Consider the following 15,670-nt stretch of genomic DNA (forward strand, 5'->3'; position numbering starts at 1 on the left):
CTGTATTACAACCAGAGTATGGATATTGATACAGTCAAGATATTAACCTTTTCATCACCAAAGATCTTTCTTGTTGTCTTTTTATAGCTATACCCCTACTCTTTTAACCACTGGCAACCACTAATCTTCTCTCTTTTATAACTTTGTCATGTTAATGTTAAACATATATGGAATTACCTAATAATAGTATGTAACCTTTTGGGACCGGCTTTTTTTTTAACTCAATATTTTTCTGAAGATTCATCCAAGTTTTTTAATGTATCAATACATTGTTCCCCTTTTACTGTTGAGTAGTATTCTATGTTACAGTTATGCCACAGTTTGTTTATTCACCAATTGAAGGCCATCTGGCGGTTTCCAATACAGTTTCCAATTTTTGGCTGTTATAAATAAAGCTGTTATAAACATTTATGTACACATTTTGTGTGTGTGTGAGCATACATCTTCATTTATTTCTCTGGGATAAATACCCAGGAAGGAATTTGCTGGGTCTTATGATAATTGCGTATTTAGTTTTTTCAGAAACTGTGAAACTATTTCCACGTGGTGATGGTACCATTGTGCATTCTGACTAGCAATGTATATAATCCACTGTAACAATGTCTGTCTTTTAATTGGTGTATTTAGACTTCTTAAATGTCATTTAATTATTTGATATCAGGGGTATGTCTACCATTAAAATGTTCACTTTCTGTCTGTTCTGTTTTTCCTGTTTCCTTTTTTCTGCTTTTCTAAGGTTATCTGAACATTTTTAAAGAATTTCCTTTTGTTTATTTGTAGCATTTTGCTTTAAAATCTTTGTTAGATAAGCCACATAAGTCTAACATTTCTATCATGTTTGTGAATGAACAATCATATTTAAAAAGATAAGGATAACTATTTTTCAGTAGTTATAATATGCTAAGAACTACACTTCCTATGTGTTGGTTTATTCCTAGAATAGCTCTGTGAAGTAGGTACTATTCTATTACTATTTTTATTCGGTAATCTAGCCCTCTCCCCTCCAACTCCTAGTCTAGGCTGAAAAGAAAAAAGGTGACTACATAAACTTCAAAGAATGGAAAATAAACACACCACCTGTATTAAATCCCTATATTAGAAAAAAGTGTTACATTGGGAGCAATTCTGAAAATAAATAAATAGCACATTAGCGAATACTGTGGATCTTATCCTAGACTCAAAAAAAAAAAAAAATCCCATTGTGGATTTGGATTGTAAAACAGATGTGTGCTTTGGGTTAAGTTGACACTATCGTGAAAATCTGTTGGTGGACATAGATTGGCTCAAGTCAATTAGTAGAATATCATGTTTTGTTACAGTAATTATTGGCTCAAGGATCGATATATGATTTATGTCAGCTCACACATCCTAAAGTCCAGGACTTTGCCTGAAGGTTAAGGAAGGTAAATTCTTTTTTCTTGGTATTACCTAGAACGTCAGACTTTTAGCTAATTTAAGGAATGTGAGATTGAGAATAAAGATAATAGAGAAGGGCAGAGTTAAGAAAACAGCAGAGAAAGGAAACTAGAACTCTGACAAACTCAGGTGAATCTAGCTCTACCTCTAGAATTTTCAATTAAAATAGCCAATAAATTAACGTCATAGTTTAAAAAAATTAAGTGATCCCAAAAGGCCCCAAGAATACAATCGTTCAGTTTTATGCTTTATTGACTTTTAAGACAATGCTTCTACAAACTGCTTATCACTGTTGGTCTTGAAGATTTTTTCAAACATTTTTCGATCTTAGCCTTCAGGAGGCATAAACATAAGGAACTGCCAAGTCTTGTAACAGATCAGCTTACCTGACAAAATCCCCAAAAAGACGTATAATGAGAAATTTATAATGTGCTATAGTTTTTCTTACACTAATTTTATAGATATTTATGTCTTATATTTTAGATTTTCTGTATTTTTGTAAAGATAACAAATGTACATGGAAAGAATTCAAATATCACAAGCTACAATTAATAGATACTACCCCATCCCTGCTATATGGGCCTCTAGTTCTCTTACCTAGAGGCAACTACTGTTATTATTTACTTGATTAAGCACAAGGAAATATTGTATACACATAAATCATATAGGTAATTATCTGCCCGTTTTTGGTGAGTGCAAATGATGACCAGCTGCATATACCTTTCTGTATATTGCTTCTTTCATTTAACAATATATTTTCCAGACATTCCATATTAGTCACATTGGTCATTCATTTATTATACATGAACTCTGTAATTTATAACCAATCCCCATTTTATGGATGTTAGGTTTGTTTTCAGTATTTCATATCACAAACAGTACTTCAATAAATAGCCTTGTACATACTTCTTTGCAAATGTATCAACATATATCTAGTATAAATTCCTGGAATTGCTAACCATGATATAAGTGCATTTTGAATTCTAATAAATATTGCCAAATTGCCCTCCAGAGATTCTTTTTTTTTTTGCATAAACTCTCCTCAATTCAATTTTGTTGACATTTTACCATCTGATAGGTAAAGACCTTTATATGTTTAATTTGCATTTATTTATTATGAGTGATATTGAGCATTGTTTTACATGATTATAAACTATCCGTATCTGTTTTTCTGAGAAGCTTTTATGTTGATCTTTTGCTTATTGATTTATAAGCTCTTTTAAGGACGAGCCATTGATGATCACGTGTTTATGGTGGACAGTGGGGATTGGTTTACTTAAACTCTATTCTCCCTGTCTCTAGTATTCCTTCTTTTCTGAAACTATTAGAAAACTAACACAGTAGTCCCCCCTTATCAATGGTTTTGCTTTCCACAGTTTCAGTTACCCCCCGCCAACTGTGGTCCAAAATTATTAAATGGAATATTCCATAAATAAACAATTCATAAGTTTTAAATTGTGCACCATTCTGAATAGTGTGATGAAATCTTGTGCTGTCCCCCTCCCTCCCACCTGGTACATGAATCACCCTTTTCTCCAGTGTATCCATGCTGTATATGCTACCTGCCCATTTGTTAATCACTTAGTAACTGTCTCTGTTATCAGATCGACTGTGGCAGTATTGCCCTGCTTGTGTTCAAGTGACCCTATTTTACTTACTAATGGCGCCAAAGTTCAAGACTAGGGATGTTGGCAATTCAAATATGCCAAAGAGAAGCCATAAGTTGCTTCCTTTAAGTCAAAAGGTGAAAGTTCTCAATAAGAAAAGAAAAAAAAAATGTATGCTGAGGTTGCTAAAATCTATGGTAAGAACTAATCTTCTATCCATGAAATTTGAAGGAAAAAGAAATTCATGCTAGTTTTGCAGTCACACCTCAAACATATTGTCAGAAGGTCAACACTCATCTAATGCTACATCACAATGCCTGTCATTCACTTCACTTCATCTCGTTACGTAGGCATTTTATCATCTCATCATCACAAGAAGGATGAGTATGATATTTTGAGAGCTAAAGAGACAATATTCACATAACTTTTATTACAGTGTATTATTATAATTGTTCTATTTTATTAGTTATTATTATTAAACTTTTACTGTGCCTAATTTATAATGTAAGCTTTATCATAGATATGTATATATAGTAAAAACATGGTATATAAAGGGTTCAATATTATCCACAGTTTCAGGCAGCCACTGGGGATTTCGGAACGTGTCCCCCATGGGTAAGGGGGAAGTACAGTAACATTTCCAGACTACCTTAGAGCTAGATTTCTGTAGTGAATTGGTATTGCAGTTATATGTGTTTGCATGAGATTTGGATGGAAGCAGTAATAGAGAATCTGTGTTCATTTTCCTGATACTTCTGCTTTTTACTGTTAAGTAAAATTTTGGAGATGTGAAGTTTATATACAGTATTGGTTTATTTCTCATCTTCTTGATGAAAAGAGCCTCTTATGTGCATGGTGAAAGACCCTTGTGCTAGAAGCAGCAGGTACCAGTGCCAATTCACCAGCTTTGTGTCTTCCAGTGTTTCAGTTTCCCGACTCCATCTCCCTGATCCTTGAATTCCAGCATCCCCGGATATCCACAGAGCTTATCTTTACACTTTTTTTTTTAAAGTCTCTGTTCAAATATCCTTTCTTGGGCCGTGTATTTAAAACCCTTCTGTTTTTAAGTCTCCCTATCCTCCTCATTTTATTTATCTTACTCACTGTACTTACACCATTGAACCTTCTATATATTTTCTCATTTGTTTTTTTAGTGTCTATCTCCACACTAGACATAAACCTGAGGAAGGGAGGGATTTTATCTGTTTTGTTCAATGCTACTAAACAGAACCTAGCAATGTACTTGCCTCGTGGTAGAGCCTCAATGTATACAGAAGGTGCCCCCAACAATGTATACATATTTTAAGAAGGAAAAAACTGCATTAAAATTGTAATACTCAATATATACTGATAACAAAAGATAAATACAAGGCACGTTTGACTTCTGCAATTACAAGAGATGCTTAAAGTGGTTACCATCAGCATAATTTTAATAGTTTTTTTTCTTCCTTAAAATGTGTATACATTTCTTGGCACCCTCTGTATATGTTAAATACTGAATGAATGAATTCAGGAGTGGAAGAAAAATCTAATTGATTGAGTTGAGGACAATAATGGGATAAAAATAAATTTAGCTTGCTCAGTAAACCAATAATATAGAAACTACGAGTAAAGTCCCATATGGTTTTGAGATTATTTGGACTCTAATGTGTTCCATATAAATAAATAATTTTAGCTGTTATACCTCTATATCATTTGAGAGCTGATAAGCTTTCTGTCTCATTACTTTTCTTTCTGATATTTTGGCTATATTTTCAATTATAAATTTCAGAACCAATGTAACTATTTCCTTACATCTCATGTTAGCATTTTTTATAGATAGTCTCAACTGTAATTAATTTGGGGAAAATAACAAATTCCCAATATTGGATTGTTTTATATAAAAAAATTATCTCCTTTTATGACACTCATTGGCTATTTAAATATTTCTTCATATAGATTTTGTCCACTTTTGCTAAGTTTATTCTTATGTCCTTTTTGTATATGGAAATATTTTATTACATTATATTTACTTAATGATTACTATTTAAACATAGGAAAGTTATTGATTTTTTAACAACTTCAAAAAATTGAGATATACTTCAGATACCATAAAATCCACTTATTTTAAGTACACAATTCAATAGATTTTAGTATATTCTCAAAGTTGTATGACCATCCCCAGAGCATAATTTTAGAACATATTCATCACCCCAAAAGACATTCAATGCTCATTAATTGTTACTTCCGTACCCTTCTATTCTTAGATTGTTGACTGATATTATCTAGAAAGGGGTTTACTACATGTTTTCTCTGCATCTATTCAGATGATTATCATGTTGTTTATTCTGTTAATATGGCATTAATTGATTTTCATATGTAAATCCCACAGGGACATGGCGTATAATTATTTTTATGTGTTGTTGGATTTGTTGTTGATGATTTTTGAATCAAGATTCATAAGAGATATTGGTATGTAGTTTTCCTTTTCACACTGACTTTGTCTGGTTTGGATATCAAAATAATACTGACATCATAGAAAGCGTTGAGAAGTTTTTGCTTCTCTTCTATTGTTTTCAAATAGTTGTAAAGGAATGGTACTAAATCTTCTTTAACTGTTCAATAGAATTTACCAGCAAAGACTTGTACTCTCAGGCTTTGTGTGAAGTTTTTAAATTACTAATTCTTTGTGTGAAGTTTTTAAATTACTAATTCAATCATTTTACTTGTTATATGTCTTTTCAGATTTTTATTTCTTCTTCAGTTGAGGTGATAGATTTTGTGTTTTTGTTTCTTTAAATTTTTCTATTTCATGTTTCTTTCTAGGAATTTCTAGGAGTTTGTCCATTTCATCTGAGTTCTATAATTTGTTAGCATACAGTTGTTCATTGTATTCCCTTACAATCCTTTAAATTTTTGTGATGTAGGTAGTGATGTCCCTTATTTCATTCCTGACTTGAATAATTTGAATCTTCTCTCTTTTTTTATTGGTCAGTGTAGCTAAAGTTTTTGTCAATTTTGTTTATTTTTTAAGTTGAATTTTGTTAAACTAACTTTTGGTTTCACTGATTTTTTCTCTATTGTCTTTCTATTCCTTATGTCATTTAATTCCAGTCTGATCTTTAGTCTTTCCTTTTGTTTTCTTTAGATTTAGTTAGTTGGTTTTTTTTTTTTTAGTTTCTTAAAATGGAATTTTAGATCATTAATTAAAGAACTTTTTTCAATATAGTAATTTTCTATACCTATATCACAGCCATAAATATTCCCCAAAATACTGCTTAGTAGTAACAGTCACAGTGCATAAACTTTTCTTATTCTTGTGTATTACTGAAATTCTTCTATGATTCTGCCATGTTTGTTTGTTTTTTACGTTGACTCAAAGTACATGGAAACATACAGACACATACTAAATAACATTTATTCATATTTGATATACTGTCTTGTTAAGATAATGTCTGGATTGCATCAATTGTTTTTCATGATCTTAGAAGATAACTGTATATTTTCTACCTCTCTATCAATCTCATGTGGCTGAGTTGAGGCCACCAGTCGCTGGGATTCTCAGAACGATATCTGGAACACCAGGAAGGGAATTCAGATGTTGGCTAGCAAAAAAGTAAGAAAATAAAAAGGAAAAGACAAATGTCTAAGTCAATATAGTGGGAGCCAATGCCAAAATAAAATTCAAGTGGAATCATTGAAATCATGTGACTTCTGAAAATTATCTGCAAGACTTTATTTCTCCACTTGAGCTTATTCTTTAGATATTTAGGTATTATTTCATGTATAAAAACATGAATCAGCACATCTTGTGAATGATGAAGTTATAGTAAATAAAGCATTTATGAAGTATTACTGATAACAACAAAAATGATACAATTATTTCCTAGAAATTTTACTCCTCACACATAATAAGATATAAGACACAGAAAAGAATTTTGTTTTTTCCTTATGAATTGCAGTTGATTTGATGGATTGTGTGTCTCCAAAAGTTTGCATACAGCTATTTTGGCTCAGTTTCTCATTTTATTATGAATAGAAGGAATCTGCTTTTGCCAATCAATAAAACTATACTGTATCATCTGAACTAAGATGAGAACTACCTCCTATTGCTAGTTCAATGTCCTGCTGTCACCCTTGCTCTTTAGCCATGAGAATAGCATGTGTGTACTATTTGCCCTAAGGTTGATATTCATATGGAAACATTAACTGGCCAATGGGATCAAGATGCTCTCTCTCTTCTTCTAAAGACTGTTGTCATTTGACAGTTTGTGCAGAGTTCTGAATATTTCTACTTTAGGAGCATTACTTTGCTGATCCTTGATTATTTGTATAAAACAGACCCAGGTAGGAGTCATCTCAACCCACAGATAGCATTGAGTTCATTTTATTTAGTTAGCACTTTAAATAGATCTAAAGTCTTCTCTTGTAATTCAAGTTTTGAGAATCCTGTTCATTATTAAAATAGTGATAGCTGTTACTTATTCTTGTTGGGTTAAGAGCATTTCTTTCTTAGGTCATTCAATCCTATGATTTGTGGACAATTATTACTTTTTTACAGAAGATGAAGTTCAGGCTTACAGGTATGAAATTATTTTCCCAGGATCTTATTGATCTTATACAGCAAAGACAATATTCAAACCCAGAGTTCCTGAGCCATTTTCTTCATCTCTAAACTCATATTACTCCTAACCACCCCTTCTGTTATCCCTTCGTTACTTGTTGTTTCATGTTACATACATTCTTAGTTTCACTAAGAAGAGGGCAATGGGAAAGGAAGGAGAAGAAACTCGAATTTCTCTTCTAGTCTTAGGAAAGAAGTAACATTATAGTGACAAAAAATAAAAAAGCTCCAGGTTTTTTATTTTTTGTGACTTTTTAAATAAGTAATTTTTACTTTTGCAAGCCAGTAAAATCTGATCAAAATATCCACCTATCCTATCAGTATCACTTCACTTCTTTGGGATATAAGGAGTTTCAGATTTACAATTATTAATATCCCTTATTCATATCAAAGTCATGGTGAGAGAGACTAAGTTTTATCTATTTATATTTTCATTGATAGGCATTTAAAAAGCAAAATATTGGAGGAAAGACATGCATACAAGTTCATTTGTTTCTTCCCCCCCCCCATGTTGCACTATAATAAAAAGCTCATTTTCTTTATCCCACTTAATTTCCCATCATATCTTATACTCACCCAAGTTTTTTATCTGTTTGAAATCAGTGATAGAAGTAAAAGGTTTATTTCCCCTGGCAGCTAACAGAAAAAGGTGATCTATTATATTTAAGGCAATAGGGATATACAGTTTTAAAAAAAGACAGAGACGTCTCTATTCTTATGGAACTTACATTCTAGAGATCATGAGGCAATCAAGTCTGAATCTTTTGAGGTGGATTTGTCTACATTTTATTTGTAAAATTTAACTTCAGGAAAGGTGTAACCAGACTTCATCTCTTTGTTAATCAAAACTTTCCAAGGGTTGAATTTATCACTATTGGTATCTGTGAGGCAAGCTTGGCTTTTATAGCTTGGCTTAATAAGCTATTTATAAATAATTTAAAAAACTGACACAAAAAACACTATAACGTGAAATTAGCCAATGTTTTCCTATTTAAGATAACAACTGAATATAGCAAAATTAAATAAAAGAGTTTTTTGACTTTTTAACTAGGGGATATATTTCTTATTATATGAGTCTACTGTCCAGTTTATAGACAGATATTATATCTTAGGAGCATGGCTTGTCATATAATTTCATGGTGACACATTTTACTTGAACAGGGATACTACCTGCTTTCCTCTAAAATCAGAGGGTTCAGATGAATCTCTAGTTAACTAAAAGTGATTCTAACTATTTCATATACAGGATAAGATACACAAAAAAATACTGTGAAGTTTTTCAAGCACCATCCAAATGTTCTTTTTCCTTGTGAAAGACATTTTCAAGATCACACAAAATTAGTGGGGAGCCAGAATAAAATCTAGGTTTCAGTTTCCTAACCTGGGGCTTTTTCTATTGCACAACCCTTACTTATAAGTACATGAGCCTGAAAGATGTATGAGGCACAATGCATAAGATTTCTTAGTATAGTAACTTAATTTTAAAAACGTCATTTTCATTCTATGAGAGTGACTCAATTTGCCAATATATAGATCCACTTAAGGTTTTAAAGTTAAAGAAAATAACTAATGGCTTTTAAAATATGTCCTTTGCATGGACCAGATATGAAATAGTTTGTGAAATGAAATGTCAGAAGTACTACACTTTCCAATAATTAATCACTAACCATTTGTCTATGCTAAAACTGGCTTTTAAGGAAGAAATTTTAAAAACTCTAATTACAGCTTACAGAACAAAATAGGTGAGAAAAGTGATGTTCAGGAGCTTAATGGGATTTGTTATTGATCCAATATAGCATTATGAGAAGGTTGTTTTTCTCTTCATCAAAAGGCTACACACTTACACCAATACTACCAGTTCAAAATTATCAATTTGTCATGCTAACATGCTACTCAAATCAATTGTCAAGCTCTAAAACACCAAAGTTATACGTAAAAGGCTAAAAGACAGATTTTCTAGGTGAGTAAATATATGAGATGTTGGGAATGCACGAAAATCTCTCTTGAAACTGAAAAGTGGAAATACGACAAACCATTTCCATTTCAGTGAATTTACATTTTGTATGTCAGATCAAGATGGTGGGGTAGGTAAATGCTTTACTTACCTCCTCTCACAACCACATACAGAACATTGAGAATCAGCTGAAGTCTAGCTGAACCAAACCTCTACAAATAAAAACATACAGAAAAAGCCACCTTGAGACCGGTAAGAGGGACAGAGACATGAAATGGGCTGGTCCCACACCTTTGTGTGACCATTAAAAATTGGGAAGGATCTCGGCTGCAGAGGTCTTCCTGAGGCATAAGAGGTCCTAGTCTCACACCAGGCTCCCTAGTCCAGGGTTCCACTGCCAGGGAGAGAAGTCCCCATAACTTCTAGCTGTGAAAACCAGTACAGATTGTAGCTGTGTGAGACTAAGGGCTGCAGTCACAGGGGCTCCTTTTAAAGGGCCCCCACATGGACTTACTTGCTGACAAACTCACTCACTCTGAGCTCCAGCACTGGGGCAACAGCTAGAAAGGCACTAGGGAACATATGGGTGTTGGGGGGAGGGGGACTAAATTGTCTAGCTTGAAGGTGAGGGCTGGAAGGGCAGCTTTTTCCCTGAAGGAAGAGCTGACAGAAGCCATTGTTTCTTTGTTGAGCCTTCCCCACTCCCGGCATGCAGACGCAGGTGGCTGCCATATCTGAGTCTCCATCAACATGGCTAATACTGTTCATTGGCCCCACCCTGGTGATTCCCCGAGACTCTGTCCACCCAAATTTCAGGCACACCCAAGCCTCTTCCAGTGGCTTTTCCATACAAACAGCTTGTCTTGGCTCATGTTGGGCACCTTCCTAAAATCTCTCAAAGGTTCACAAAACCCAAATAAGTAACATCTGTCTTCAGCATGTCCCTTACCTCTGGTTGAGCAGCCCTAAGCCCGGCACTAGCAATGGCCAGCCTTGGTTCGCAGCTTGGCCTCTCGAAGTATTAATAACTCCAAGCCCAGTGCTGGTCATGGCCATCTGTGGATTGCTTTGTGACTGATGCCTGTTGGCCCCTGGCAAGGCACAGGCTACAGCTGAATGTAACCAGCAGCAGGTCCCCTCCCAGGAGGTCCTGGGGCTGGCATGTCCAGTGGCCAGTTTCAGAGCTAACCAGAGCATCACCGGATTACCTCCAAGGATGACACACCTAAAGAGCAGACTGGGCAGGCACCAGATCCCTGCTACAATGAACCCTGCTCTGTAGTGTCAGCTCCTGCCCTACAACTTCTTCATTGTAGTCACAGCCAGTTCTCACAACCAGCCTGAAGGTCATTCCCTCCCACTGATGTATACGAGACAATCAAGGTTCAACTACAACAGAAGGTCACACACTACCTACACAAGGGACACACATGGAGCACCTGGCTTTGATGACCAGGGAGACTGTGCCACTGGGTCCCACAGGACACCTACTATTAATATATAAGACCACTCTACTAAGACCAGGAAGCATAGCAGCCATACCTAATACATAGAAATAAACATAAGGAGGCAGCCAAAATGGGAAGATAAAGAAACATGTCCCAAATAAAATTAAATTAAATTAAAAACAACAACAACAACAACAGAACAAATCTCCAAAAAAAGAACTAAACAAAATGGAGACAAACAATCTACCAGAAGTAGAGTTCCAAAGACTGGTTATAAGGATGTTCAATGATCTAAGAGAACATCAACAAAGAGATAGGAAACATAAAAATGGAGATAGAAAACGTAAAAGAGAATCAGTCAGAAATGAAGAATACGGTAACTGAACTGAAGACTACATTAGAGAGAATCAATAGTAGATTGGAAAAAGCAGAGGATCAAATCAGCAGTTTGGAAGATAAAGTAGCAGAAAACACCCAATCAAAACAGCAAAAAGAAAAGAATCCAAAAACATGAGGATAGTTTAAGGGACCTCTGGCACAACATCAAGCATACCAACATTCTCATCATAGGGATACCAGAAGAAGGGAGAGAGCAAGATATTGAAAACCTATTTGAAGAAATAATGATGGAAAACTTCCCTAACCTAGTGAAGGAAATAGATATACAAGCCCAGGAAGCACAGAGTCCCAAATGATAAACCCAAACAGGCCCACACCAAGACAAATCATAATTAAAATGCCAAAGGCTAAAGACAAAGAATCTTAAAAGCAGAATCTTAAACATCTGAATAACTATGGTATACATATTTGCATAAAAATCTTTAAAAAAGAATAAAAATTTATGTTTAGTGATGTAAACTCACTCCTTGGTTATAATGAAATTGAAAGCAGAACTGATTTCTTTCATTTCATTACTTGCAAATCAACTTTACAAAATATTTCTTTAGTACCAGTCAGGAAAAGTCACAGTCTATTAACTAATTCCGTTCATAAAATTATAACTTATTCTTTTACTTGCTGGATTTAGGTATTGCTTTTATACATTAAACAGGTTTCAGCTTTGTCATTGTTCCTAAGCTAAGACAGAAAGCAATATGACTGCAGTCCTCTGAAAAGTAATCTTAAATATTGGTTTAACCCATGTGGGTGTTATAATTTATGTAAGTCATAAGGTGTAAGTATTGATATGTTTTAAATGTCATTTTAGAGTCCAGAAGCCCCATAGCACCCTAGTTGTAGGGCTTTCTATTGCTTTTCCCATATTATTCCATACTTTGATCATATTAGGTTACCATTTCTAATTTCCAAAAGTATTCTGTATTAGAACAAGAAATACCAGCCAACTGTGAAAAACAACTATCAAATCTCAGTGGCTTAGCATGATAAAAATTTATTTCTTCCTCAAATCACTGTTGGCTGCAAGTTAGCTAGTTCTCCTTCAAGAATGTCTCAAGAATCTAGGCTCCTTCCATCCTAGAACATTGCCATCTTAAACACATGACCTCCCCGGTAACCACAGAAGTTTAAGAGAGTGGACAAGCACTCAGTAGATTTTTATGGCAGGCTTCTAAATGAATACATTACTTCTGCCTACAATTCATCAGCCAGAATTCAGTCCTGTGGTCATATCTAACTGCAAGGGAGGCTCAGAAATACAGTGTTCCTCTGTGTGCAGGGAAAGGAAAGAGGAATGGTGAACACATACGTATTTTCTGTCACAATTCCCTAGACAACAAATCTGTAATTCCTAAACATTTCGGATTGTCATCGGAACCCTAGAAAGCTGGTTATTAGTGGTAGAAAGGGAAGTTGTTGGGGACAGATGAATGTAGCAGGCAGGACACACACAGATATTTGACAAACAAGAGTTGTCAACCCCTGTCAGCCATAGTGTCTTCTTGTCTCTTCTATTCTCCCCACCAACCTCCCCTCCTGGTATTTCCCAAAGACTCCCCTTGGACTGACTTTGGAACAGTCTGATCTGGCCCACAGAGAGTAAAGACTTTTCAAGGTTTCTAAGTATCTTGATTTCTACTTCATGAAGAAACCAGATAACCTTAGTGGAGGCAGCAGGGGGCAAGAAAAAAAAATGGGCCCAGAATTTAAACTGTTAATAGAAATAAATGCTTTTTCTGTTGAGATACTGCAGTGTACAATTCTGAGTCACTCTATTTAGCTGTATATTAAAATGAACTTCCAAAGTACTGTGGGGTCATATTGAGGTCTGCTAAGAATCTAGTGAGCTGATAAACTGATACCTCAAAGAAAGGAAAAATAAAAATTAAATTGGAAATAAAAATTAACAACAACCGTGGGTGGTTCAAAAATAAACTTCCATCTTATCAGTTCCTTTCAAAGACTCCAGTGATGGGTATTGTTGTGCATGGAAGAAGTAATTTTCTTTTCAAAGTTTTTCATTCAATAAGATGACAAAGGTATCTGAAATTACAGATCTGAACTCACCGAGAATCAATGCTTTTCCTGCTGGCAACTTAGCAGCTTTTGTAATTGATGTGACAGTTTGATTTTCTCACTGCCACAGACAATCGACATGTTACTCCATCTCTCAAGCAAATCTTTTTTAAAAAGATTTTCAGTTTTACTTTTTAGTAGATATTAACATTCTCTAAACAAGATATGGGAGCAATGACAGACTATACATTCTAAGTTTTAACAACATCCTGCCTTGGATGATACAAGACAAAAAAGTTGTCAGTTTGACTTTAGCAGTATACCTAATAATTACCTCCACAGGACAACTGATTGTTTAAAATCTGTCTCTAAAGTCCTTTAAAAAAAGATTCTCCTTAGCACAAGGTTAGCTGGACATGAGTGGTGGTAGACATGGGCTCAAACCGTAACTTCACTGTCCCAGAATTATTTTTCTTGGCTTTGAGAATAAAGTAGAAGATCTTTAACATAGCAATAGAACCCCATTCACACCTTGTCCTTTCTAACTTTACCTTTTTGCACCCTTTTGTCACCCACACATGTTGAACTTGAGTCACACTGAATACACTGTTTCAGAATGTTTCACATTGATTTTTCACACCTCTAGGTGTTTTTGCACTAACTATTCTCTCAGCCTGGAATATACTGTATCAGTCAGAATTAGTTAGGTTATGTTGCCACAAGAAATGACCCTTCGCATATCAGTGTCTTAAAACAAGAGACGTTTATTTTTTTCACTCACGCAGTGTGGATGGGTGAAGCTCAGGTCATCACAGCCACTCTGACACCAAGCTTGGTGGAAACTTCATCTCAAATTGTGTTTCCATGATCACAGCAGAATTGAGAAAGGAACATGCCAAATAGTGTACTGGCTCTTTTTTTTTTTTTTTTTTTTTGTGACCTGAAAGGGTCAGTCTTTCATTCTACTCACATTTCCTTAGCCAAAGAAAGCATATGCCTATTCCTAAATTGAAAGGGTATTATAAATGCAATCCTCCCATGGAAAGAAGAAATCCAGGTATTCTTGTTAAGCAGCACCTCTGACTACCACATCAACCTTTCCAGCAGGTGAAGTTTTACTCACTTTTTAAGATCCAAGAAAATGCCACCTCCTCTGAGAAGCCTTCCATGACATCTCAAGATAATTGTTTCTTTATCTTCACTGTTCAAATATTTTGGACAGACTTTCTTGGAATAGTTATCATATTAGATTAGAATAATCTAGTGCCATGTCTGTTTTACACTGTATTACAATGAAAGTTCCTTATTCACATTTTTTTTCACCAAGTACCTAGTATAGTTGCAGTATGTGCTGGGTGCTTGCTAGAAGCTCCTTGAGGAAGGTTTGTTTGTCCATGTTCCTCATTAGATCATAAGCTCACTGAGTACATAGACAATGTCTTTTGGCATCATCTTAACCCTAGTGACTTGCAAAAGTACTTGGCACTAGTAAATGTCTGCTACATATTGGATAAACTAATTAATTGATTAATTGTTTTGTAATTATACATGTTTTATTAGTAGCGTAGGCTGGGTTATGCTGCAGTAACAAAACAGTTCCAAAATATTAGATAAGTTTAGATAAGTCTATGAATTGTTCATGCTACATATTTATTCTACATCGGTGGGCAAGTGGCTCTGTTCCATCCACCCAGTTAGGGACCTAGGCTGATCTAGGCTCTATGTCTTAGAGCTAAATCATCTGTAACTCAAGGCCTTTTCTGTTACCCTGGCAGAAGAATAAAAAATTGGATCATCATAGATGGCTCTTTAAGTCTTCAGCCTAGAAATGACCTATCACACTTCTACTCATATTTTATTTTCATTGGCCAGAACTTATCACATGGGCCCATAACTGCAGAGGGCTGAGAAATATGAAGAAACAAATTGGAAACAGTGTGAATTACTGTTTCTGTCACACAATTGAACACAATATTCTCATCATAGGAAATAAAATGTTCTCAATACGGAAATACAATGTTGGTGAGTAATATAATCACATTTCTCTAGCACTTTCCAAGTGAGAACGTGCCCAAACTCAATAGCTGCTATAAAATGCCTATAGAGTTAATAAGAATAATCAAACTGTTGTTTTTTAGGAAACAGTTCTTTCACAGACACTTAAATGACTTTCAGGTTAAAAATGAATCTTCCTTCCAACTTCCTGTTAAGTACCTATACCAATAAAACT

The sequence above is a fragment of the Rhinolophus ferrumequinum genome, chromosome 20 (genome assembly GCF_004115265.2).
Source record: "Rhinolophus ferrumequinum isolate MPI-CBG mRhiFer1 chromosome 20, mRhiFer1_v1.p, whole genome shotgun sequence".
Taxonomy (NCBI): domain Eukaryota; kingdom Metazoa; phylum Chordata; class Mammalia; order Chiroptera; family Rhinolophidae; genus Rhinolophus; species Rhinolophus ferrumequinum.